Source organism: Simochromis diagramma, unplaced genomic scaffold (genome assembly GCF_900408965.1).
Source record: "Simochromis diagramma unplaced genomic scaffold, fSimDia1.1 OVJJ01000371.1, whole genome shotgun sequence".
Classification (NCBI taxonomy): Eukaryota; Metazoa; Chordata; class Actinopteri; order Cichliformes; family Cichlidae; genus Simochromis; species Simochromis diagramma.
Window position 1 is genome coordinate 4,163,017 of NW_024386920.1, and position 17,102 is coordinate 4,180,118.

General features: G+C 39.2%; 1 protein-coding gene across 6 annotated transcripts in view; it reads right to left on the reverse strand.

The window, feature by feature from the left end:
• The window catches only part of myocd (myocardin), a 146,917-nt gene extending 130,033 nt beyond the window's left edge, over positions 1-16,884 (reverse strand). For 4 of the 6 annotated variants that reach the window (XM_040036608.1, XM_040036606.1, XM_040036603.1 and 1 more), the window contains exon 1: positions 16,759-16,884. The gene's annotated coding sequence lies outside the window, so the exon portion shown is untranslated. The remainder of the gene's footprint in view (positions 1-16,758) is intronic. The other 2 variants (XM_040036609.1, XM_040036607.1) reach the window with 1 other exon arrangement.
• Between the last annotated feature and the right edge of the window lie 218 nt (positions 16,885-17,102).

Consider the following 17,102-nt stretch of genomic DNA (forward strand, 5'->3'; position numbering starts at 1 on the left):
AAGATACAGGAAAATCTTTTCAAGCATTTAGTGAACACTGGAGAATCCCTTGGACTGCACTTTCGCTACACTGTTAAATTAATGTTAACAAACCTTATTATCAAAGGATGAGTAAAAATATTTCAGCTGATATGGGCGGCTCATCTTGTGACTATAAATAGTCATTTTTGATTTGCCGTTGTTTCCATTAGAGGCCAGTGGTTTCATTGGAAACTGCATAATGCTGCTGGAATGAGAGCAGCAGATGCAGCCTTCAAGTGTCGTCAGGACTACTGTGTTATTCAGAGTTTCACTCATGCTTTGTCTATGACCAAGAGTAACATATCCAAATAAGCTTTTGTTTTTGTCTTTGTAAGGCATCGTGTGAGCAGATGGTATGTTTCTGCAGCACCATTAATTTCAAATTCGGTTTTGAAATTATACGTTGTTTGCAAATAGGTGACAAAAAAGTAGCACAAAGTTGGGATAATTTGACCCGAATGTAAAAACACAGTATTTTCTTATAGTGTAGTAGGAGAATAAAGCAGAAGTGGAGAAAAAAACCAACTTCCCTACAAAGTCACTCATAACTAATAAAAAAAAGTTCAGTATTTTCTGAAATTTTTTCTCAGGTTTTTAAATAATTCATCTTATATATTTGTATGTTTTCTTTTTTACATTTTTGTTGTAATTATTTAACATTATGAATTGCGTGTGTTTGTCTACATCAATAATGATAAATTAGGGGCCCTTAAACTGTCATTGTTTCCAGAGGCATCAATTCATGCATACAAGACACACTAGAACAGCACCTATAGCAATGCAAACCTTTGTCAAGCATTAATCTATCACATCTGTGCCTACATATTTGAGATAATTCAGCCCTTTTGTACTAAAGTTGTCAGCGATCGGTAGGAGCCATTATCTAATTAGAAAACACTTTGTTTTTAAAGCGTACATTAAATACTAAACATATAAGGGCTAATTTACATCAAGGGGCAGGGAAAAAACAAATAATTAAAAGATAGCTCCACGTTACAGTCTCCTTCCCTTACATTTGGGCTTCGCTTTTCCCCATTCTAATATGAAGTCATCCAATCAGTGAGATGATGTAAAGAAAAAAAAAGGTCTTGAAAAAGTGTGGCGTCTCTTCCTTTCCCCCCCCCCACACGTTGACCTATTTTTCCTGCAGACATCCTGCTGATGGGATTCCTGGTTGTAGTTGGGTAAGAAACTTTGTTGTGTTTGTGGTGTAGTTATGTATGTAGTAAACTGTTTGGGCATAAAATATTGCTGTTTTGGTCCACTTATTTAAGACAGCATATCAGGACAGTGATCCTAAACATATATTATTTTTAATGGTGATCAGTTTACTCCAAGAGTCATTTTACTGGCCTCAAACATAGTTCTTATTCCAGGCAAAAAGTCAGCATAACTGTTCTACGTCACTTTACAGTTGGATAAAGTTAAATGTGAACCTCTTGTTATGCTGATAATCTCCACTTTATGTTAGTAAATGATGCTGTCATTAATATACAGCAGACATCTTGTCCACTGCTCTCTGGCCTCTGTGACAGCCAGCTTCTCGCCCACAGCTTTTTCAACATTGCAGGCAGCATTTAGTCCAACTTTATTTCTATAAATGGTAGTTAGATTGGCTGTTGTTGTCCCAATGCAACAATGCAACCTCAGTTTGGAATGTAAGATTATATATATATATATGTATATGTATTTTTATGTATTTTTTTCACAACTTGGATGAAATGTAACTTGACTAATCACAAAGAAAGCTTGTGTCTAATATTACTTTAAATGGTCTTTCCTTTTGTTGATGTTACTGATGTGTGACCAGTGGTTTCGTTGTAAAAATAATAATAGGGGAAGGGGAGGTCAATTTATATCATCAAATGCTTTCACAAATAGTAAGACCACCCCCGTTCTCTGTTTGCCATCTGGGGTGGGGAGAAGTTGGCCGTCTGGTTGGTTTCTGTGATACGAATCTTCCCTGCTCCTGCCGGAACGGGGGCGGTATGCTCATCTTCACCCCAGAAACATCTCTTGGGTCTGGGGGTGGATGGCCCCTCTGGAGGCGATGGTGCCTGGAACTGGGAGTGTAGAGTATGTACGGGGAGTGTGTGTACCATGTTCATTTCTGTTTGTTTCTGTGTTGGGCGAGTGCTGAGCATTTGTATGTGTGTCCATGAGGGTGGGAATGCGTGTATGTATCTGTGTGTGCCTGCCTGTCTTTGTCTATATGTCAGATCGGGTCTGACTCCACCTCTCTCCATGCCTGCTTCATGTTCTGGGGGGCAGGGCTATGGCTACTATTATGGCTACTACACCTATAATTAGATTGTTATATGGAGAAACCTTTCGAATTCAAGCACGGTCACGCACACACGTGTGCACACGGGTGTTCACAGACACACACTATCTTCCTTGGCTGCTGCCTCTAAGCATACCATGCATTGCCGGTCTTGTGTGCTACTCAGTAACATTCAGTATTTGTTATTGACTGTTACATATGCTTATTTTGGTTATTGAGGTTTCCCTACTGTGTTGTTCTCTTGTTCTCGTTTTCTTCTTTTTTTTTTCAAGCAGGTGATCTAGTGCAGCGGTCCCCAACCCCCGGGCCTTGGACCGGTACCGGTCCGTGAGTCGTTTGGTACCGGGCCAGGAGAGTTGAGGCTCAGGTGTGAAATGTATGGTTTTCAGGGTTTTTATCGGTTTTCAGCATTATTTTGTTATCGTTTTTATTGTTAACTTGGTTTTCCTTGGTCTTTTCACGTGTGTTATGAATAAATCTTCTTTTTTTCGGTACCGGTACTACTTTTATTTTGTTGTATTTATCCGCGACACCTTAAAGGCCGGTCCGTGAAAATATTGTCGGGCATAAACCGGTCCGTGGCGCAAAAAAGGTTGGGGACTGCTGATCTAGTGGATTTTACTGTCTTTTCTCTCTGTCCCTTTTGTCCTCTGTTTTTTTCCCTCTCCTTTTCTTGAACTTCTCTTGTCTACATCTTTCCCTTTCCTATCCCCCAGCCATGTCTGTTCTGATTGTAATAACTTAAAAGTAAAATAAATAAATAGATAATTAAAGAATAAAGATCAATCAAACGGACCAGTATGGCAAAGCCTTAATGGTCCACTTGGAAAAATAAAATCTTTTGCGCATTTTATTGGCCTTCAGACAATAATTTTGATTGCTACAGTGCCGGACTCTGTCTGTGAAGAAACTTATGTTTGTGGTGTGGAAATATGTGTGTATATATATACACACACATACATACATACACACATATATATATATATATATATATATATATATATATATATTCTATACAACTTGGATGAAATGTCACTTGACATATCGCCAAAAAAGCTTCTGTTTAATATTACTTTAAATGGTCTTTGCTTTTGCTGATGTGTGACCAGTGGTTTCACTGGAAAAATAATAATAGGGGCAGGGGAGTTCAATTGATATCATCAAATGCTTTCAGAAACAGTAAGAATATTTGTTAGAACTCCCCCGTTCTCTGTTTGCCATCTGGGGCATGGGGCCAGGAGGAGAAGTTGGCCGTCTGGTTGGGGTCTGTGATGCTAATCTTCCCTGCTGCAGCAGGAATGGGGGCTGTATGGTCATCTCCACCCCAGAGCAAAGGGAAACATCTCCTGGGTCTGGGGGCGGATGGCTCCTCTGGCGATGGTGCCTGGACTGGGAGTGTAGAGTATGTATGGAGTGTGAGTGTGTGCACAGTGGTCATTTCTGTTTGTTTCCTTGTTGGGCGAGTGCTGAGTATTTGTATATGTGTACATGAAGGTGAAAATGCATGTCTGTATCTGTGTGTGCCTGTCTGTCTATGTGTCAGGTCGGGTCTTAGACTCCACCCCTCTGGGAAAATCCCCCCCCCCCCATATGTATTTTTGATTTCATTTCTTCAAAGGATCCTGACAGAAGTAAATTTGCTCTTTAACTGCTAAATGTTCTACTTTGTTTGCTAGCTAGTCGATTTCTGAGAATTGTCAAATTTTGTCACTGCTGCAAATGGAAACTCCAACAATGAGAACTAGAGAATGAACTAGTCAGAAAACTTTCCTTTAAAAATACAAATTGCAAAACATAGATAAATAGATAATATGCAAATTAAAGAAGCTCCATGGACCGACTTGCAGACAGTGAAGGACACTGTGACGTTGACTTAAAGTCAACACATTAAGGTAAAAAAGGAGATACCAAAAACAACTTAACCAGACGTCTACTATTAACACATTACTATATTACTATTACAGTATTTTTCGGACTATAAGGTGCACTTAAAATCCTTTAATTTTCTCAAAAATTGACAGTGCGCCTTATGTATTAATTCTGGTTGTGCTTACTGCCCTCGAACCGATTTTATGTGGTACACGGCACTCAAAAATCTGTCGGAAAATATTTTAAATGGTAAATGGCCTGTATTTATATACCGCTTACTAGTCCCTAAGGACCCCAAAGCGCTTTACACTACATTCAGTCATTCACACACACATTCACACACTGGTGATGGCAAGCTACATTGTAGCCACAGCCACCCTGGGGCGCACTGACAGAGGCGAGGCTGCCGGACACTGGCGCCACCGGGCCCTCTGACCACCACCAGTAGGCAACAGGTGAAGTGTCTTGCCCAAGGACACAACGACCGAGACTGTCCAAGCCGGGGCTCGAACCGGCAACCTTCCGATTACAAGGTGAACTCCCAACTCTTGAGCCACAATCGCCCTTTTAGTACGACTTTGGTAACCTTTGAAGCCGCACCGCTTGATGGATTGTTGGAGCATCACAGCTACCATAGTCAGGAGCCTCGCGGAGTGATCCGGGTCCAAACTCAGCTTCAGGTCACAAAGTCAAACAAATCACTTAAAAACTGTCTAAATTCTTTCATCTTGAAGAAAATGATCAGTGTTGCTGCATTACAAGGTGTAACAACTAAGTTTAAAATCCAGGCATCCATGAAAACAAAATTTAATAAATTTTACAAAGTTAGAAATTAGCAGGAAGTTAGCTCGCTACCTTCCACCTAAATATGATATAGCATGTTCTGATTGAGGGATTTCTGAAAAAATTAAAAGCTCTGCTATAACTTCCAACATAAATGAAGACAGAAAACTAAACAGCAGTGACTATAGCGTTACTGAAGTTGGACTAGCTTATACATAGTGATATACTATGTGATCGCTAGCAACACAGCTATGTTAGCATAGCATAAACACTGGGAAGCTGGAGGATGAATGCTAGCTTTTTTCCACTCAACAAAAGTTAATGCGAGGGTTCCTGATAGTTAGGAACAAATGCAATCGCATGGCAGGATGCTGTAAATGGACCAAACTTCAGTCAGGAGAACAACTGAGATAATCCATCCACAATATGAGGTTAGTCATTAATATACTGCAACAACATGGGAATAGAGCAGCTGTGATAGAATACAGCATTAATGAATCAATGGTACGGAAGTGGAGGAAGCAAGAAGAATGAGTTGAGTAAAGTTTGACTTATCTGACTGTTTTGTTTTTGCTTAATGCGCCTTATGGTAGAGTTAGGTCCATATATATTTGGACACTGACACTAGTTTTGTTCTTGTTTTGTTTTACCTGTTTTCTGAAACATATTCCCATTATAGTTATATAATGGATATGGATATAATGTGTAGACTTTCAGCTTTCATTTGAGGTTATCCACATTCAAACTGGATGAAGTGTTTCCAAGGTGAAGAGAAACCCATTCACAACAGCCAACCACCAACCAACACAGTCACCAACACTCTCCAGGAGTAGATGTATTGATATCCAAGTTAGCCATAAAGAGAAGACTACCATGAAAGTAAATACGGAAAAACATCTAAAAAAAAAAAAAAAAAAAAGCCAGCACAGTTCTGGAAAAACATCTTTTGGACAGATGAAACCAAGATCAACTTCTACTAGAATGTAGGCAAGAAAAAAGTATACAGGGAGTGCAGAATTATTAGGCAAATGAGTATTTTGTCCACATCATCCTCTTCATGCATGTTGTCTTACTCCAAGCTGTATAGGCTCGAAAGCCTACTACCAATTAAGCATATTAGGTGATGTGCATCTCTGTAATGAGAAGGGGTGTGGTCTAATGACATCAACACCCTATATCAGGTGTGCATAATTATTAGGCAACGTCCTTTCCTTTGGCAAAATGGGTCAAAAGAAGGACTTGACAGGCTCAGAAAACTCAAAAATAGTGAGATATCTTGCAGAGGGATGCAGCAGTCTCAAAATTGCAAAGCTTCTGAAGCGTGATCATCGAACAATCAAGCGTTTCATTCAAAATAGTCAACAGGGTCACAAGAAGCGTGTGGAAAAACCAAGGCGCAAAATAACTGCCCATGAACTGAGAAAAGTCAAGCGTGCAGCTGCCAAGATGCCACTTGCCACCAGTTTGGCCATATTTCAGAGCTGCAACATCACTGGAGTGCCCAAAAGCACAAGGTGTGCAATACTCAGAGACATGGCCAAGGTAAGAAAGGCTGAAAGACGACCACCACTGAACAAGACACACAAGCTGAAACGTCAAGACTGGGCCAAGAAATATCTCAAGACTGTTTTTTCTAAGGTTTTATGGACTGATGAAATGAGAGTGAGTCTTGATGGGCCAGATGGATGGGCCCGTGGCTGGATTGGTAAAGGGCAGAGAGCTCCAGTCCAACTCAGACGCCAGCAAGGTGGAGGTGGAGTACTGGTTTGGGCTGGTATCATCAAAGATGAGCTTGTGGGGCCTTTTCAGGTTGAGGATGGAGTCAAGCTCAACTCCCAGTCCTACTGCCAGTTTCTGGAAGACACCTTCTTCAAGCAGTGGTACAGGAAGAAGTCTGCATCCTTCAAGAAAAACATGATTTTCATGCAGGACAATGCTCCATCACACGCGTCCAAGTACTCCACAGCGTGGCTGGCAAGAAAGGGTATAAAAGAAGAAAAACTAATGACATGGCCACCTTGTTCACCTGATCTGAACCCCATTCAGAACCTGTGGTCCATCATCAAATGTGAGATTTACAAGGAGGGAAAACAGTACACCTCTCTGAACAGTGTCTGGGAGGCTGTGGTTGCTGCTGCACGCAATGTTGATGATGAACAGATCAAAACACTGACAGAATCCATGGATGGCAGGCTTTTGAGTGTCCTTGCAAAGAAAGGTGGCTATATTGGTCGCTGATTTGTTTTTGTTTTGTTTTTGAATGTCAGAAATGTATATTTGTGAATGTGGAGATGTTATATTGGTTTCACTGGTAAAAATAAATAATTGAAATGGGTATATATTTGTTTTTTGTTAAGTTGCCTAATAATTGTGCACAGTAATAGTCACCTGCACACAGAGATATCCCCCTAAAATAGCTAAAACTAAAAACAAACTAAAAACTACTTCCAAAAACATTCAGCTTTGATATTAATGAGTTTTTTGGGTTCATTGAGAACATGGTTGTTGTTCAATGATAAAATTATTCCTCAAAAATACAACTTGCCTAATAATTCTGCACTCCCTGTAGAGAAGGCGTGGAACAGCTCATAGCTTATCGCTCAAAGCATACCACATCATCTATAGAACACGACGGAGGCAGTGTGATGGCTTGGGTGTGCATGGTTGCCAGTGGCACTGGGACACTAGTGTTTATTGATGATGCACACAGGACAGAAGCAGCCAAATGAATTCTGAGGTGTTCAGGACATACTGTCTGTTCAAATCCAGCTAAATGCAGTCACATTGATTGGGTGGCATTTCAGAATACAGATGGACAATGACCCAAAACATACAGCCAAAGCAACCCAGGAGTTTATTTAAGCAAAGAAGTGAAAAATTCTTGAAGGGTCAAGTCAGTCACCTGATCTTAGCCCAATTAAGCATCCATTTCACTTGTTAAAGATTAAACTTCACACAGAAAGGCCCACAAACAACCCACAACTGAAAGATACTGGTAGAAGGCCTGGCAGAGCATTAAAAAGGAGGAAACCCAGCTTCTGTTGATGTCCACGAGTTCTAGACTTCAGGCTGTCAGAGGGTTTTGAACAAAGTAAACGAAATGAACATTTTATTTTCAGTTTCAGTTGTCTCTGTCCAAATATTTATGGCCCTAACTGTATTTTTCTTTCTTGTAGTAAAATTTGTCTTAAGCCGGTCTTTATACTACAGTATCCCAGTACTGTTCATATTAGGTTTTGAACTAATCCTCCCTAAAACCTTAAATCTTATTCATTACGAGCTATTTTAAGTTGGATTTACTCTTATGATTGAGATCCCGGTATAACTTAGTTGCACTTGATTGTTAAGTCACTGACTGATAAACTGCATACTCTGTTGTTGCCAGAACTGAAGCAGTGCAACACGACCTCAGACTAATTCAACTGTATTTTTCTATTTGAGGAATTCTGTGTCTGGCTTAAAACAGATGCAATGTGATCTTCAAACTTACACTTTCAACTTATCAGTTCTAGAACATTCTCTCTTTAGGGGTCATCAAGATGAGTTATGACTAAATTCTTAGTTCTTCATTATCTATTGGATACTGAAGTTATGAAAACTGAAACCTGGAAGTTTAGAGGTGAGTTAGGGGGAACCACTGTCTTCCAGCATCATATAGTTGTGGTTCGAACATGAAATAAAACATATTTGGAAAGTAGCCCAGCTGTCATAGAGGTGGGATACACTCTTGGTTGTCCAATACAAACAGACAGCCACACGCTAATATCCATGACATGATCCATGACAAAATTGCAAGCTAATCTAACAAGCATGCCTTTGGACTATGGAAGGACCCCAGTGTAGGTACAGAGAGAACATGCAAGCCCCACACAGAAAGCATTAGTAGTTTTATGTAGATGTTTTTAGTTTTGGCATGTTTGCTCCTGGTAAGATCTTTGAGACACTTTGTGCTTTGGAAAAATATCTATTTTAAGTAGTGATTGAATGAGTTGTAATAGAGTACAGCACTAAAAGACAAAGTAGAGCTGAGCAGGAATGAAATGATTTTTTAAAGGCTTTAATCATAAACACTGAGAATTAATGATTCATCCTAAGGGAAACATGAATGCAAGAACTAGATTCAATTATTTCAACAGACAAAAGCATGAGGCGTCAGGAACTTCAAGAGGGGACATCTTTTCAAACACATTTTATAGTCTTTCTTTTAATTGTAATATCTTTCATCTCATCTTACTTAACATATAATTTGTAAACATTTGATCTTTTTTCTTTGATTCTTTGAAGTTTTTGTTTGAAAAAAACAAAATAAAAACTAGGATTTTTGAGATATACTATGACAATAAAATTCACCATTAAGTGAATGTGGTCGTCAGCCTTTGTTATCCTGTTTATTAATGATCGTCTGCTTCGTGCCTCAGCAGCCAAGGCTGGGAGATTACCCACCTTTTCATTCCCAACTACATCACTGGTTGGAAGAAACACTGAGGTGAGTAAGAAATTGGAAGCATGTGTTTTTCACATGTTTCATTATGCCTTGGCCTGGCATCCCAACAGCGGCATTATGCTCTCGCATGTTTGTTCTGCATTTCATTCACATACTACAAACAAATGTTATGATGTGCAGTCAAATGCTAGAGGGGCACTGGTCCATGGACGGGAAACATAAAACAAACCAATCTTAACTAAACATATTAAGCACCCTGATCAGAATGCTTGGTGTTACCTGTGTGATGATAATATCAAGCTATATGTTTAAACTAGAACCAGATCTGTGTGCATCTTACGAGTCACCCACCTTTGACTGAATCGGGGCAATGAGCTGATGATCAAATTTTTTGATCAGAAGACTGAGGCGAATAGTTTGGGGTAACGTCACCGCATACTTTGGTGAGTCATAGATCTGGAGGTCTAGTGGGTGAGGTGGGGGTGGAGGGGTACAGAGTGATCTTATGATGTTGTAATTTAATGTAGAGTGTGTCACATTTTCTAAAAATAACAACCTTTTCAGACTGAAATAGTAGCTCTATTTCTGTTTCGCTGTTTCTTTTGGACGCGTCTGATGCTCTCTCTACGGGGTGTGCATGCTAGCAAGAGAGAGTGGGAGGAAGGGAGAGAATGTGTTGTTTTGTTTTTCATTCTTTCCCCCTTTAAAGAGGAGGGGGGGAAGATGAGGGGAGCAGCCAAAACCCTTTCAATCATCCATGCAAACTACCCACAGTTGTCCAAACCATTAAAACTTGCAATGAGTCCACTCTTACAGTGGCAAACACTGAGTGCATTCCTTTGTGGGAAAGCTGGTCACTTGATTTAGGACTGGGGTCTGAGCTAGACTGGCTCTACAATATGTCCTTCTAGTCAACAATGTGCTCTAATGACTGGAAGCAAATTGATACCATTTGTTTCAGAAAGCTCTTGTCGGACTGGAACACCAGGTTTAAGCTTACAGCTAAGCCCACGATGTGTTACACGATTACGATGGAGGTAAAGAATTATATCATTTTTCACTGTGATTCTTTCAGCGCAGTCCAGTTGGAGAAGGTGAGCTATGAATCATTGGAGCCTGAATATATTACTCATTCTCCTTAAACCGATGGTTATAGCCTCTCCAGCCTCACTCCATTCACCCTGGTCAACATGCTCCCTCTCTACTCTACATACAGTTGATGTGCTGTACTTAAAGGCACCTCTGTTTGGGTTGACTTGCCTTTAAAAGCCTTGCAGCTAAAACAACTTCCTAAAGGCTTTTTCTATCCCAAACACAGACGAAGGAATGTGTGTTTTACACAAACAGGCCATGCAGGATATTAGCACACAGCACAGGCTGACAGTGATGTGTGTTTGGGGAATACAACAACAAAGCTGCAAGTATAGTGACAAACTAGAGCTGCCATTAGTAGCTTGGAAGCACTTTTCAACCGTGTCTCCTTCAAGTACATTAAAAGATGGTACTTTAGTGCTTGGATCTAACCGCAACCCCAATATAACTCTTTGTGTGTGGTTGTGTCAACCAGTCACAGAACATATTATCTCTGTCTCTAGCAACCAGTGTTTACCATGGGGTCACTGACTAGTCTCTAGCCCTGTTTAACGTGGTCTGTTACAGACACATTCACAGAAATGATGATATCGCCTGAAAATGGCGAATTTATTGGGAAACACAAATCCAGTGCCCCCTGACCAACATTAGCATTTATTTGAAGTCATAGTTTTGGTTTACTGACATTTTAAATAGGTTTTATTGCCATTCCAGGAGCCAGAGTTTCTAAGAATTTAAAAGGTTCTATGGAGCCAATGACCTGATTATTCTCACTGCCGAAATCATTATATACAATTCAGGTCCTTTTGGTTTTATAACAATTTGTTTGTGGACCTTTATTTTTCTAGTTTTGCATGTAGGGTTCTGCAGTGTTGAAATATAGCGCTCTATTGTTATTTTTTTTTTATTATCTTTATGTATCTTGTTCATTACATGTTCCTTATAGTGTTATCATTCATTCCTTCAGTACCTGATGGCCCTAGGTTCATTTTGTTAATTCCCCCCTTGTGTTGCTCTTCTGTTCCTCGAGTTTTGTCTCTGCATTTGTCATGTTGTACAGTGTGTGTGTGTTGTCTGAGTCATCCCTTGTTCTTTATTGTGTTGTCTCTCATTTCCCGGTGTTTTCCCAAGATTTCTGGAATTTGGATTTCCTAGAAAGTTGTGTTTTCATGGATTTAGCTGTCTTGGTGTGGGAACAGATTGAGAACAGTCTCATATCACTTCTGTTTTGGGCTGGATTAACTCTTCCATTTACTCTAGACTTGTCCCTAAATGGTTTAAGCTGCCAAAATATGACCACCACCTCTTTGACAGTATGTTATTATTTGGGTTGTTGCTACTTGCTACTTGCTACTATATGTTAATTTGCTACTAACCAAAGGAAAAGGAGTGAGAGTGACTTCATCGCCACCTTTCCACATTAGTTCAGCTTTAGCCAAGTTTTACACAAGTCTGACAGTAACACATCCTTTCACTTTATGCCAAATTATTCCCAGTCAGAATTTTCACCTGGACGCTCCCTTAACTCAGATTTCCAACTCGGAAGGTCAAAGAAGTCCCACTGCCCATGAGGTAACAATCCAAGATGGTGGAAGTGAATGCAAACGCTAGTAAAAGTTTTTATTTGTACAGCCACTCTTGTATATTTGTGACTCACTAAATAAGAGAACTGACTGAGCTGTCTGTGAATATGCTGCATTCACAGATAGAGCTTTGAAGTACAGTTATGCTGTATTACTAGTGCTCTGCCATGCTAAGCAAAAAACTTTTCTGACTTGTGAGCAGTGTTAGGTGTAACAGGTTACTGTAATCACATTACATTTTACCTTTTGCAGTAATGTAACATTCTACTGTACTAAATTCAGAAGTTACAATTACATTATCACTTGCGCTACAAAAGTTCTTCAATTATCTTCTCAAACAAACAACAAAATCATCACGCAAACGTGTTTTTTCTTTCTGCTGTCTGCTAGCCAACATAAAGCTCTGTAGGAAATCAGAGGGATGAACCCCGGTTCAACAACCAGAGCCTGAACTTCAACCAGTAGCAAAGGCAGCGAGGAGCAACCAGGCTTGGTAGCATCCATTTCTGCTTGTTCGTGTTTCTAGAATAGAATTGCTTTGTTAACTCCCATGAAGTCTCCTTGGGTCAATTTTTATCTTTGCTTTGTATGCTGCCTTTGTGTTAAATATGTAAATATTAAAAGAAAGATCTTGCGTGTGTTATTAGGAAAGGGATTTGTGTTTTGTGTGATTAAATGACAATGCATTTCAGGTTATTGCAGCATAAGGCTTCTTAGATTGGATAGGATAATATTGGGGTTTGTGTAAATTATTGGAGTTATGGTTGCAATGCTGTCAGATTAGCTCAGTAGTCAATAGTGAGGAGTTTATTTGCAGTAGTTAGTTGATTCATGAGCCAAATAACCAGAAAGTGTCTGGTTTGAAGATCAACACATCTTTTATGCAGTCACAGTCTTTACACACACTACCTGCCAGCAGCCCTTTCTCAGAGTCTCTCATTCTCTCTATCAACATATTTCTGTAGAAACTGCACCATTAATAAGGCTTTCAGAGATTAAATAAGGCTTATTTGTTAGCAGTAATATCATCTTCAGTAAAAAAAAAATCAACAAGAAGTCAGCTATGTGATTATTTTATCTATATTATGAGAAACTGACATGAAACTCAATATTTATGACGAGGTTTAGATGGTTTGGAAAGGTGCAGAGGAAGGAAAGCAGATATATTGGACAAAGGATGTTGAATATGGAGTTAAAAAGGGAGACGTCAGAAGAGGTTCATGGATGTCATAAAAGAGGACAAGCAAAAGGTTGGCATGAAAGTCGAGGATGCTTGGGATAGGATGAGCAGAAGCAAGATAATCCACTGTGGCGACCCCTAAAGGGAGCAGTCAATAGCAGATTGACATGAAACTCTATCACCTGGTTCAAATATGAGCGCCTGCCTCTGCCAATGCTTGTCTGAAAGGCAACATTCAGATGCCAGTTGAATGAGGAACTCCCAGTAAAGATGGCCTGATGACAGGATAAGACTGACTTGAACACTCAGAAGGTTCACGTCTGGGTTCATATATGCCAAATCATGATATTGCCAGATGTGTAATCATTGTATGGATGGCGCACTACGGCCGAATTTATGCTGCACAAAAGGTCAGTATTTCATAGTTGGATTCAAAGAACTCGGCAGTGGCACTTTTTGTTCTGGAGCATGATCTCATTGCTAATGATAACTGACTCAACTCCAAACACGAGAGGGGTGAGAAATTAAAACACTACGAGGCACCTACAGTGCAGCTACAGTAAACCAGGTCCATGATGTAATGTTTCTCAAAAGCAACAGGGCGAGGTCTAAACACATGAAAGCCCTGTTTCCAATTGGAAACAGATTTGACCTGACAAGTGTGATTGTAGCCTGTTGTTTCAAGACAAGACTTTGGAGATACTCTGTCTGTGTGTGTGTGTGTGTGTGTGTGTGTGTGTGTGTGTGTGTGTGTGTGTGTGTGTGTGTGTGTGTGTGTGTGTGTGTGTGTGTGTGTGTGTGCAGGGAGAGTAGAGATAACGCTGGAGAGTTAGGTGGCTGGCTTTAAATTTCTTTTTACCATACATGAAATCCACAAACACCATGCAGCCAGGGGGAACTTAAGAGATGGAGATGAGCCTCGAGGTGCAGCTGATGAATGCACGAGACCAGCCAAGCAACATAAAAAGAGATCTGTGTAGCCATTGAAGTGAATTTCAAGCAGTTGTTTCTAATTAGGTCCGGCTCCTGGGATCATCCCAGAAGATACGTTCCTCCTGAACGTCTCTGCTTCTATAAACAATCCTCCTTTGCTTCTTGAGCTGACTGGGCCTCAGACCTGGACCCCAACATTCACCTAAGCCAATATGTCTACACAGACTCACTGCTCGACTTACTTTTGACTAATAATAATCAGATTTGGAATATTTGTCCAGTGCGTTTTGGACAATTTAAATTCTGTACATCAGCATTTAAATGTGTATTCCACTGGAATCAATTTCTCTAAGGTGAATTATACCATTACCTTCCTTTGTTGGCTGTTTTAATTCAGTCCAGAGTGTCCTGGTAACTTTTAATCATGTCCATAAATTTGAAAGGTAACAAAGGTATTTTTGCCAGAATAAAGATCTTTTTCATTTCTTTTCATTTTTAAGTTCACCACCATTTATCAGCTGACTATAAATTTACCTTTTTTAAAACATGATTTTTTTTAATGGTATTTGCACACTTGTGACAAATACATCAGCTGAAAGAAATAAAAGCTACTTACTGGCTAATGTTTAGCCATCGCTTGTGTCCATTATATCAAATTTGTTCCCCTTATATGAGGTGAGCTTCCTCTTGTTAACTAAGTTGCCCAACATGTGAGATGTAGACACAGGGTTTGAAAAAGCTGCTAATAACTCAACATTAGCAAGGAAAGCTCTGACAATGTTGAAGAAGGGACAGCAACTCTGACCAGTTTAATAAAACAGGCAAGTTGACGAAATGCAGGCTCTGCAACACTTTTAGCATCTATGAGAATGGCTGAATGTGAAGTTCAACCACCTGCTTTGCCAATACTTCACATTTATTTCTCATTTATATTTAATCCCCCCTTGCAGATATAAACAGTTAAACATGTCACACACTGTTCTTTTAATTTAACAGCTTTTGTTTTGTTATTAATATAATTTAATATACTTTAAAAATGAAGATTTAGGCCTTTGTTTCTGAGTTCATGAATAACAGCTGGTTGTTTAATTGTTTAATATGCACATTTTTTCAAAAGGTTTAAAAATAAGAAAAAAAATTAAAGCTTGAGATACGGTTATTACTGAAAATCAATTTATTCAGTTTGATTATTGAACTTTAATTGTTTTTTCTTCTTTGTTTATTTGCTTTTTTTGTTTTTTGGTAAAATGTGATTTTAAAGGTGTTGATGCTACAAAAATACTACACTGGAAGGAGTTCCATGCAGTTAATTCAATTATTTGTTGTCTGTGTAAGTTTTCGCTTTCAGTGTGTATATAAGTTGCTGTTGTTGTTTTTTAAAGTTAATAATGACCAAAATAAAGAATTCGAATTGTTTTGAAGTCGTCATCTTGGTTGTGTACAGCCAGAAATAAGTTTCTGCTGAAATTGAGCAGAAAGATGGTGACACCCGTAAAGGCACCTCACCTTTCATTCTTCACTTTTATTTGATTAATAATGGAAGTTTTCCTGTCGATGTAATTGTTGTTTTAAAAACAAACAAACATTGGGGATGCAATAGCCTTAGCTAGGGGAGAGCTAACAGCTAAAATGTATAATTGAGCTTATTTTTATTTATTCTTTAGCAACATGATATTAACAAGACATACAGGGCAATAATAAAATTTTCTCCTCACCTCTGTCTGGACAATGTTAAGATTAGCATACATTTTATTTATATTACCTGCAGACCATCTTCTAATGGTTTGACCCGGATGGTTAATAGCCACTTCTTGCAGTATTTTTAGTTGAAGTAGATTTACTTCATCTTTGTTTTCCTTAAATAGGTAAAATCAGTAACATTAAAGCTGGAAAGTTACAGAAAGAAATGAATCTATCATTGCTCAATTCCATAGTTTAGTTCCTGGTTAGTTCATTTTATCTCATTTTATATAATGGCAACAAAGATAGTCAAGCAGTATTTTACTTCAGGAAGGCCTTTGGAGCATATGTTGGATGCTCAGTTGATTTTCTCATAGTTTCTTTAGTTTCAGCATTATCTTCTCCATGACTAATAACTGAATTTATAATTGCCTGTACTGTTAGAACAAGTTCATCTTTGCATCCTCACTTTAAATGCCTGCTGAGGTTATTATCTTTTTTCGCTCCATCAGACGCTTACAGTTATGAATCTTAACTCCATGCCTTTGAAGCCACTATCACAATGCATACTTCAGTGAAGTATCTTCATCCTTTTCTATCATACTTTGATCACAAAGTAGGAGTCAGACACAAAAACTGTTAAAAGAACTTGAATTTGGACGAGTCAAGCAGAGGACAGGTGAGGTTTGCAATTCTTTCTGAATGACACAGCACAATATTATTTCACTATTATTTATGCTTTAGCTTTGTTATTCCAGATTGCTTCGCTTTATAAAACTTGTGTCCTGAATAAAAGGAAGCCAGATTTTTTCAGAATGCCAATTCTCTTATAAATTCGCTTTACTATGCGCCAAACAAAGACGATGAGAAGATATATTGCATAACTCACACTGACTTGTCGGTGGAGGTTTGATACAGCGGCGGGGTAATCCTGATCCACCAAAGGGGTTGTCCTCACCCGGCCCTGTTGCTGCTCCACATGTACTTCGACAGTATGTGTGTTTGTGTGTGAAGCAACGTGTTCTCTCCTCCCAGCAGTCTGAAGCTCTCTTTAGAGCTATTTATAATCCGGGTTCTTGTTTGCAGACTGGGTTGTTACCTCTGCAAGCTTATCTCTGACTTATTTGATAGAGTAGTGAGGTCATTGGATAAAAGTGATTTCTATAAAACAATCATGCAACAACTGGAAATGAATGCGTTCCAGTAGCTAATTAGTTCAATCACTTAGACTGA